The sequence below is a fragment of the Setaria viridis genome, chromosome 6, assembly GCF_005286985.2.
Source record: "Setaria viridis chromosome 6, Setaria_viridis_v4.0, whole genome shotgun sequence".
In the NCBI taxonomy this organism is placed as follows: Eukaryota; Viridiplantae; Streptophyta; class Magnoliopsida; order Poales; family Poaceae; genus Setaria; species Setaria viridis.
Genome location: NC_048268.2, coordinates 15,203,055 through 15,213,851, shown reverse-complemented (window position 1 = coordinate 15,213,851; position 10,797 = coordinate 15,203,055). Strand labels below are relative to the sequence as shown.

At 43.1% G+C, this 10,797-nt stretch overlaps 1 non-coding gene across 1 annotated transcript; it reads right to left on the bottom strand.

The window, feature by feature from the left end:
- Positions 1-10,140: 10,140 nt before the first annotated feature.
- On the bottom strand, positions 10,141-10,227 carry TRNAS-UGA (transfer RNA serine (anticodon UGA)). The gene has a single exon. It is a non-coding gene; the product is annotated as a tRNA-Ser (tRNA).
- Positions 10,228-10,797: the final 570 nt, after the last annotated feature.

Below are 10,797 nucleotides of genomic sequence, written 5' to 3'. Positions count from 1 at the left end.
TGGCTTTTGATCTTTCTGATTATGACGTAGCACTATTCCATCTTGTAAATAACCCCTTATTTAAGGTGCTACTATTTCTAGCGACATAGGTGCTTTATCACAATACAAAACATGTACATACGAGGACTATGATTCCTATTTAGAGATATTCCTATGAGCGATAGACATAGTAAAGAAATTACGTACGCCATTAACAAATATGAATACAAATTATGCCTACGAGCCTACGCATTGGCATGTTTCTTAGTATAAAGCTAAGAACGAGAATAGCCTATTGCCTCCACTCGAAAAAGGTATCTGGTTCCTTTCATCCAAAGAAAATAAGGATATGCAGATCGATGCAAATCACAGCTAAGGGAATCTTTTCCTATAACTGCTAACGGCAGATATCCGTTTCCTCGGGCAAAGCACATTCTATTTATCTTAATTAACAAAGCAAAGGGAGTTATCAACCCTTTTCCGAAACCCTATAATGGCTAGTTCCCAATGCTCGGCTTCCTACCTCTAACAAAATCAAAGGTAATATCCTCCGTTTTCCAAGAAGATAAGTTCTTCGGCAAAGGATGTCAACGGAACAATTACAGCAAAGGCTAAGCCCAGGTGAAATCCAAACCTTCATCAAACTTGCATATCTGGCACTTTAGGGGGTCAGTCTTTCATGTTGGAAGCTAAAGAAAAGGTACTCCCCCTCATTTGAAAAGGATAGGCAATTGAGAGAGAATAGGGTGATACCGATAGACACTAGAACTGAAATAGACTAAAAGAGGACTCCTGTAGAGGTGAGGGGCAACCCGCTTAGATAGGGTGATAGCCTGGTTTTTCTTGAATATCCTTTCCAGTGCTTGTCTTGTATTGAGGTATACCGAAGATATGAGTCAAAGTAGGTAAGAGAAGGGGGCTTTCAATATTATTAAGAGTAGGGCTTTAATGAAAAGAGTAGGCCCTTTGTATCTTTCTATGACCTCTAAGACGGAGCAAGAGGGATAGGCAGAGCTAGAGCTCTTAAAGTCTACCAGGCTAGCTTCTTCATTCTTCGATCAGGGGCGGGCAAGGGAAATCTGCTTAAACTAAACTAATGCTACCCGCGGAAAGGGTGGTTCCAAATCCAATAGCGGAATAGTGATAGTGAACCTTGTTGCGGATGTGTAATAGTTGTTTCACTTTTCCAATGATGGTGTAGGTTCCTATGATAAAAGGGGTTCCTACGAGCGAATAAATGGTGAGCTTTAGACCAAGAGCTATCCCTTAAACTAGGGGAAGGGGAATATGTACATATAAGGTTGGGTGGGATGAATCGACATGGGTTCTTTTCCGTCAATTTAGCAGCTATCCAGTGTGGGTTAGGGGGTACGGTACCCATCAAACCATGCCAATTGGTATTTAGCATCGATTGCACCTATCCAATGAAGCATACGAATTAGGATTTAGCAGAATGGATTCCATCCAACGGCTCATCACGGATGTCAAGGGTATGGGTGAAATCTATTCAATGGTTGTATTGGCAAGGCATGCTTGTGATTTGCATGTTCCGAGAAAATCACGGCTAAGGGCTAAGCAGACAAGGCACGGGTCCTATTCGCGGATTCGCAATAGTTCTAGTTCCTGGAAAGGACATCGCTCGCTCGCTCAAAAAGCTCTATCCAGATGAGGATGAGGAACTGCCGTTGTAGCATCGGAATACTACATTCTATTTGATTCAAGGGATTCCACCGCCAAGCTTCAACTGCCAGATACCCTCTAACGGAACATCGTCCCAGCTGTGCACCGATTCTACATCTATACAACTAGAGAATAACTATACAACTAGAGAATTGATTGAAATCGTACATCTATATCCAGTGCCTTTGAATTGCATTCAAGGAACAACATCTGATGCGTGGCTCAACCAGCTGAGGCCATCCTTTCCATTCTAGCTAGGTATACTGTTTAACCCTATCTTCTTTTTTCCGTTAAGGGAGTAGAAATTTGTATTAATCCCCTTTTTTATCGAGTGAGAGAGAGACTGTGCTTGGTGAGGGCAGGCTTTCGAGGAGAAATCAACTATTTCTCTTCTTTCCTTTTATTTTGATTTTAGTTCTATTCGATGTATCGATCTTAACCGAAGGGGACGGGTCTTTAACAAATTCGTAAGAGGAAAACGACTATCTTTTTTCCATGGGAAATGGGACCAGGCACAGCCAAATAAGTAAGTTATCGAACCCATATATTTCACTTCAGCAGAGGATAACTATTTTTCTAAGTACTTGCATTCAACCAGATAGCTTTAGTAGTTTCTTTTGACGTAGATTCACTTGATCTCTTCTTCAATTTCATTAATAAGACCCTATACTTGGGATTATCTTTTGTTCTTCTTCTGATTCCCTAAATTGATATATTCAGCAAGGTATCTACGGATTTCGGGGAAGTGCAAACTTATTGATCAAAGTCAACTATCGCTTTCACTTGCTTTGCTGATTCCTCAACCGATGGGGATAAGGACGGGGAAGGGTAAAGGAAAAGACAATAACTAGCTGACTTAGCCTCTCCACTCACTGTTCAATATTCAGTATGTAAAGGAAATGTTGATTGCTTCCTAGCTGGACTACCAGCCAACAATTATACCTTGATAGGGGAGAGAATAGACTATATTACTGAATTGGTAAAGTATATATGCATTCAGGGGGGCAGAGTCAGGTTAGATCCATATCCTTAATGTCTATAAGTTCAGTCAAGAGCATCTAGGCGGGGATGCAAGCAAGTACGAGCCCAGTACCCCTATCCCACCCGTAGCATAGCGCCAAGAAAGAGGAACATTGGCTGATTTTGATTCAATAATCAGAGATAAGATAAGAAAAAAAGGTAATGAGCTAAGCAAGCAAGCGCAACGAGCAATAAAATTCCCATCCCGCGAACAAGCAAGGGATTGAGTACCGATTTCGTGATGCACCTATCCAGCGAATTTTGGAGTCAAATGATTGTTTTAAGGTGGGTTCTCGACAATCACCTTTGGAGCAGTTCAAATCGAAGTTTTTAATAAAGTGGGCTCTGAAATCTCAATATGCCTTGCCTCACCCGAGAGTCACCGTAGGAAGGGGCTCTTTCCTTCAACAAATGGAACTGGTGCAAAAGGAAGTCGATCTTGTCTTACGGAAGACTCCCTAGATTGGTTGTCGCTATCGCTCCCTCCCTTCCTCATTGAGTCACTGGCTGGTATTGATTGCCCAAGACCCCTGCAAAAATAACTAGTAAAAACGGTCTGTCCTCTGATTTATCGATTCACAGTCCCCTACTCCAAAGGTTCCTAGAAGCTTTTCATCCTTATTGAGAAATGTACTGGGGCTTGCCTGGTCGGAAGTGTTGAGTTGCAAATCTAAGAATTCTCCTAATCACCTGGTCCAAGAGCTCTTCCTGAAGAAGTAACTAAGCTATACAAAAAAAAAAGAATTCGAAAAGGTATGCAAGAAAGCCTCCAAATGCAAAATCAGCCTTCCCACTGACATCTGGCTTATCCCTTTGATCCAAGACTATGATCTATTGATTCAACCCTTGACCCTAGGGGTCTCCTCTCCCCATCTACACTAGGCTCAAGGTGGAATAACGAAAGGAGGGTGCGTGTAATAGCTATGACAGAATGGGCTTCTTGTTCTCACTTCTATTTGTCTCAGATTTATCTCCTAAAGAAAGCCCTTGTTCCCTCAATGAATTTCAATTGCTTTGACGAGTGAGTCTGATATCAAGAATTGACAAGCGGATTATACGTATGTAAACAGCCTTCCTACCTGGTTTGAGTGAGGAGAGGAAGGATTCGACCTCTAGCTCTTTACTTTTACTGCCTGTGCAGCTAAGGAAAGACAACTACACTTCCAAGTCCTAAGAGAATACTAGTATACGATCTGTTATATAAATAGGTAAATGTTCCTTTCCATTATGAATCGCGATTGTATGGCCAACTGCAGGTAGAATGCTAGATGCCTAGGACTACGTTACTAGAATTTGTTTCTCCTCCTTCATATTAACCTTTTCGATTGTTGCCAATAAAGGACGAGCTACAAAAGGATTCATTTTTTTGTGTCACAACTGATTACTGCTTTTTTTCATTTTAAAGAGTGGCATCCTATGTCCACTATCTCGATCGAGGTATGGAGGTCAAAATAAATAGAATAATGATGCATGGAAAAAGATAAAATCCTTTAGCTGGATAAGGGGCGGATGTAGCCAAGTGGATCAAGGCAGTAGATTGTGAATCCACCATGCACGGGTTCAATTCCCATCGTTCACCCATCGCATTATTGAAAATTCCAAAAATGCAATTTTCCATATTCCTAGTTACGTATTTACTTACAGCGACAAAGAATAAAACTATCACTATATTTTTTTCCTTTTCCTAGTTCTTCCAAGCGCAGGATTACCCCAAGGGGTTGTGGGTTTTTTTTTCTACCAATGGGGGCTTTCCCTTCACCACCCCCATTGGGTTGGTCCATAGGGTTCATAACTACCCCTCTTAATACGGGGCGTTCACCTAGCCAACACTTAGATCCGGTTGTACCTAAACTTTTTTGGTTCACCCCAACATTACCCACTTGTCCAACTGTTGCTAAGCAGTTTTGGGATACCAAAAGGACCTCCCCAGATGGTAATCTTAAAGTGGCCAATTTACCCTCTTTTGCAATCAGTTTCGCTACAGCACCTACTGCTCTAGCTAATTGCCCACCCCTTCCATGTGTGATTTCTATGTTATGTATGGCCGTGCCTAAGGGCATATCGTGAAGTAGATTCTTCTTTTTTCTTAAAAAACCCCTTCCCAAACTGTAGAAGCTTCTTCCAAAGCATAGATGTATATGACGATCTCTAGACAGATGGATCTTATATGAATCGTATGATGAAGTACCACATGAGTGGATATATATAAAAGGAATCCAAATCTGCCAAATCACTCATGTTATGATCTTCTAGATCCTAGGTCTCCGCGTTCCATTATCTAGCTTATGTTCTTCATGTAGCATTCAGATCGAATGACTCTATGAAATTGCGTCGATACTTCCACATATTACGGGTAACATAGGAGACATCCCTATTTTCACCTGGGGGTCTTAATTACCACTACTTAGCTTTCAATTCTCTTCTGACCATCAAATTAAATGTGAATAACCTGTCCTCCTCTCCTTGAAACAACGAGCGCTTCCAGTTATGTGCGTGCTTCAAACAATTTTGTCTTCTCCATATTACCATATCTCTAGAGTCAATAATTTTCTATGAGGAACTATTGCATATGAACAGCTAGGGATCGGAATAATACATTCCTATGTCTAGGGATAGGAGCCATCAAAGGTGTTCGAGGAAAGGATTGTTTATTTCTCTTATGAGTAGGAATAGCTCTAAATATGGCACATGTCGCTGCTCCAATAGGAAACCTAGGATACGGATTCGATTCCCGAGCAGACAGATCCTCTTGTTCCTTTGCTGCTCATACCTCTAGAAATAGTTCTAGCGTATCCTGTGGTTAAAGATAAATATTTCTCGGCTCGGAAGCTGCTGTTAAGGGGGTAAGTGCACTCGTACTAATGGGTCAAATTACTTTTATTTCTTTGCTTTGCCCGGCCTGCCTTCGCTTCGTGGAGCTGAGGAGAAGATCAATAGGCTTAGTCGTACCGTATCTACAACTGGATAATTGATTTGTCGAGGAATAGTATTATTTAATTGATTTGAGCCGTGTCCTTGTTGGAAAGAAAGGGAATAGGTGTCTTCGGCCGAGGTGTCATGACTGTGGGGAAAGGGCCGTACCCTTCTATGCATGTGGGAATTCCAATTCCTAATCCTAGGCTTCGCTCGTCCCTCGCTTCGTAGGAATAGTACGAATCCTAGTCATCGCTAAAGCTGTTTTGACGACCAATCCTTCCTTTTGATCAAGCAATCCTTCCAAAAAATCCGATTTAGTGCTAGAGGGCTGTACCTCTATTTATGATACTTGCTTTAGGAGCAGGTTCCTTTTAGGATTAGGATTCGGAAGTACCGTTGTTTCTGTAGAGGGTTTTGTAGTGCCTGATACTAAGGTCATATACGCAGTAGTTGAATATGAGGAGGAATTTATCGAAGAAAGGTATCAGCCAGCTAAACATCTCATTTCCCATGATGAACACATTGAATCTGTTCAAGTGGATAATCCCAATTCGGTTTTGGAGGTTTTGCTCGTCATGTATTCGTAGTAACATCGTATTGCCTATGCAGCTAAATCGATAGGTATATGATTTCTCAAAGGAAAGGGCAGGTGGACATACGTTGTGGGTGTCCAATTGGCATGGGTCTGGGTTCAGCTCATCAACTCGAACGGTCAATATTGGGCAGATACTAGCATCTTTATACGTCACAAGTTGGGTTTGCTGCCATGCTTCGCTTTGATGAACGATAGGAAGAGTCTGGACTCACTAGAACTCTCTCTCAAGTGATGTCCCTACTAGCTTTCCATCACTAGCGATACAAGGATGCAAAGGGATGTACTCATCTTCTAGTGAAGTCAATGTGGCGTAGGCATCTTTTCATAATAGGTAGGGTTTCTAGTATTGCTTTGATAAGCTAAAGTAGTGTAGTAAGGTTTAATCTCTCAATAAGAGAGGAAAAGAAGGTCTAGGATTCCCTAGTTAAGCAAGGTGTTGATCAATCACTTTCTTAAAATACATTCTCACACCAAGAGGAGTTCCTGCTGATTAACTATCCATTTCAAGCTCTACAAAGCTAGTCTGTCAATGGACAACAACCCCATACTTCGAATGTTATGCTATGCCTATTACATCGAGGGTTAATCAGTCTAGAATGAGGGGTCTTACACTGCTAACTACTTCATCAGTAAGAGCTAGCCAAGGTAGTAAGCTGAAGACATGCTGGCTATTGGTCTAAACTCCATCTCTCACTATGGGATAGGGAGATTGCCTACCTTCCTAGTCTCAATTCATTACTAGCTCAAAGGCTTGCTTGGATGTGTAATAGAAATAAAGAGTAGATTGAAATAAGTCTAGTACTTTTAGCGATAGGTTGGTCATCCTACTTTTTTTCATATCCGTTAGAAAAGAAATTCCAGTAATCAAGTGGTAGAGCCCTCGACATATGAAGAAGCACTTAACCCTGGGCTCCTCCTGAACCTATCTATCTTGAGTATGATGGATTCCAATAGATATATACCAGAGGCCAGTGGTTGTTGATTCGGATGGGGATAGTTCATTTTCCCTCTCTTAACTCGAAAGTAGTAACTAGATAGGAGGTAGGGGTTTCCCGTGCTGGCATTTTATCGATAGTTGGTAATCTAGGGTGGCCCGCATAACTAGTCAAGTGCATTTGCCTATACCACAGGGGTAGAAACTGAAGTAGAACAGTGCAGAGTGCCAACCAGTTCACCACTTTGGTTTAGAATTTAGGTTTCCCTGAAGAGAAGGATTTCTATTTGATGGAGCCCAACCCTTGTGAAAAAGTGTCCTAGTCCATCTATCTCTGAATCAGAGCTCACCTTCACTCGGTCAAGGGATTTACCTTTACCTCGTTCCGGGTTAATGAATCCAACTCAAGAAACCATACCTACAAAGTTGGATGATCTGTTAGCCAATTGACAAAAACATCGCTGCAGTAACTTGTGTCTTTCCCCAGTTTGGGCTCCGCACTGAAAACACACCCATGACTCTTGCTTGAATGGTGCGGAGAAAGGAATAGAACTTGGAACTACTGGATGTGCTTTTTTGACAAGTGCCGACTCTTGGCCTCTGTATTCTGATTGATTGGTGCAGTACTGGAATGCCAAGCATTGTGTATATTTCTTCACCATTTTTGTTTCTTTAGGACAAAAATAAGTACGAAAACAAGTTTTGCTTGAATTCGAATAAAAGCTTGAAGATAAGTTTTGTACTCGATTAATTTCTTAGTCCCTCTAGTCGGGTGGGCACCGGCCGGCCGGATCCCCCTAAAAATCGTACGTGCGGGTCTCCCCACATGCAACTCATGCCATTTGAGGTGGCTCAGCCCAGCATTCATTCGCAAATCCTGTAGTGAAACTGAGACTGCTCAACCAGCAAGAAAATGGATGCACGTTAGCGCAACGGCTTTTGCGCTAGTTGCTCAATCCCTTGCTTGTTCGGAAGCTAATTCGTGTGTAGGCAGCACTATCTGTCTACCATTGACTGTATCTATTCATTGATACATTGCCTCGCTCCCCCCCTCTTTTTCCAAGAATGAATGAGTTGTTTGGACCTTCCATTTCTGTCAAATGACCCAGCTTCCCCTGGCTCTTATACCGCCCGGGCTCCCTTTCCTCCCTATGGTTCCCGAGCGCAGGCCTACCATGGTTCGCGCCAGCGGCGTTTTTGCCAGACGGTCTTTGCCAATAGTGCCATCCTCCCCGCCGGCTGTCTGTATGGGTGGGTTGTCCCTTGCTGCTATGTTCTGTTAGGTGCTATGAATTACATATAATTAAGTGGTTGACATGGACAGCAGGTGGGTTACACGTTCCACTGTGCCGAGATGTGAGGCGCAGGTGGTGATGATCACCCCGGGGTATGTGCTAGCACCCTTGATGGGCCCTCTAGGACCCACCTACACTTGTGAAAACCCAGGTCGGTCCTCCGACCAGATGTGTGGATAACGAGGCCACCTTCACAACCTTCTCCCTTCTATCTTTATCCAAAGTCAGGTAGAGCGGTTCACTTGAGTTGCTCAACCGTCCCTTTGCCCGGTGCTCATGACGCACTACGGAACCTCCACCGTGCTAGCAGCATGGGAGCCTACTTAGCGCAAGCGGATTCGTGCTGCACTGGAGTGATCCAATATGTGGTTCCGCACATTCCACCACTTCTCCGTTCATTTCCAATACTGATCTTGAAACACCATCAGCAGCAGGATGTTGAGGTCCAGAATTCGAAGTGAAATTCTTGATTTGCCCATTTCTAGTCGACATGTGAAAGAAATAAGAAAGAAATATGAAAGATATTATTTCCCTAGAGCTTGTCCAGTACCACCAGTACCCAAAATGCATCTCCGCGTGTCTACCTGGCACTTTTATTAGCCGCCTTGCTTGCAAGAGAAGCGCTTTTGGCGGCAATTAATAGCTGATTGAGCGATGATTGATGCAGTCAGTCAGTGCCCTCGATTATTCCAGATAGAAGGATCATGGCGCCCCAGAAGCATTCTATCCAACAACAGCATCTCCTTCAACCACGCAAGGACAAAACTGATCTACATTCGAGCGTTCACCGCACAGAGGCGATCTCGAACACTACCTATGATAATAAATCCAAAGGAAAGGTTGATAAAATGATTCAATCTGACTTTATTGGTATTCTAGATTGAGTAAAAAAAGGAATATATGAATTTCAAGGCCTTGCCAAAACCATCATGGCCCTATTATGTATAGGCCGTACTAAGCCAATAGCGCATAACAAACTCTTTCCTGCTCCCTCGACCTTAATTCACTTCCATCCTGTCAAGCCTCAGCTGCCAACGCATTGTATCTATTGAAATCTGGCAAATTGATACAAGTAGCTAAAGATCTCGCATCCGACATCTCCGGCCTAATGGTTAGGCAACACTAGGGCACCTGGGTTTCCGTTTACCAAACAAGATGTCGAGAGGCGAACTCTGTAATTCCCCTCCTGCAAAAGTGATAGCGGTTGTAGCATCCGTGTGGAAGAGGGTAAGCTTTCGGCAACACCTTTTTCAGATTGGAAAGGATGAATACTTGTGTTGGGTCGTGCACACTAGGATAGCCTCAGATCAAAACCTAAATGTGCCTGGGGTTGATCATAGAAGCTAGGGCAATAAGTATTTAGGAATTTGAGCGCTTATATAGCTAATAACTCTACCACCTGAATACTTGATTCATTAAGGTTGTCACCCTATACCAAGAAGTCTCTATCGTTTTCTTTGTCTGTTAAGCTTCACAGGGTTAGGACTCCTTAAATCAAACAACAATCATTGTTTATCAACCACTCACGGCGAGACCGAGATCTTCAACTTAGCTCCCACAGGTCATCCACCCAGGGTGGAAGATAACGAAAGGGAGACAAAGTCCTAACTAAATCAACACACAATAACCTAAACCTTCTACCCATTCCATCCATCATATCCGTCGAGTCGAGGAGATTCATTCTTATCTATAGATAAGGAAAGAGAGAACTTATGCCCTCACGGATGGAGAGGGATTTGAACCCCCGGTATTCCTATGAATACTTCAATTTTCAAGACTGACTCTTTCAACCGCTCAGACATCCATCCCTGTGCTCACCCGCCCTATCTATTTGCACGCTGGCAGGTAGGGGCAACTCTATGTGATTTGCTACGCTTACTTGCGCCCCACCCTGTAAGCGGACTCTATTGCCTAACGGTTAGTGGCAGTTTTCTAGTAGTACGAATTGCTACGCTTTGCTTCTTTCTATATGATAATATGCACCGTCGGTTGCTGCGCTCCCTACGGGTAATAGCAAGAGAGTGAAGAACGAACGATCCTTAGTCAAGTGTGAATGAGTCCGACTCAAGTTCGTGAGTCAAAGGCATGGCAAGAGAGCGAGTTCGACTTATGAATGATACGCGAGTGAAGGACTGATCCTTTAACGCCAGTACTGTTGTGAGACTGGTACTTGGTGGCTCACGAGCAACATATAGACTAAGGTTGCCCATCACTCCCTCGCTCCTTTTTGAAGGCCCACCGCTCCCCCTTTCTTTAAGTATCTATCTCAGCTTGCATTTTGGGGCAAGTACTACAGTTCCTCCATAATCACACAGAACGCCCAGCTTTGTAGAGATGCTATCTCCCCAGTCCATAGCAAGGTGTGGAATTTGGATCTA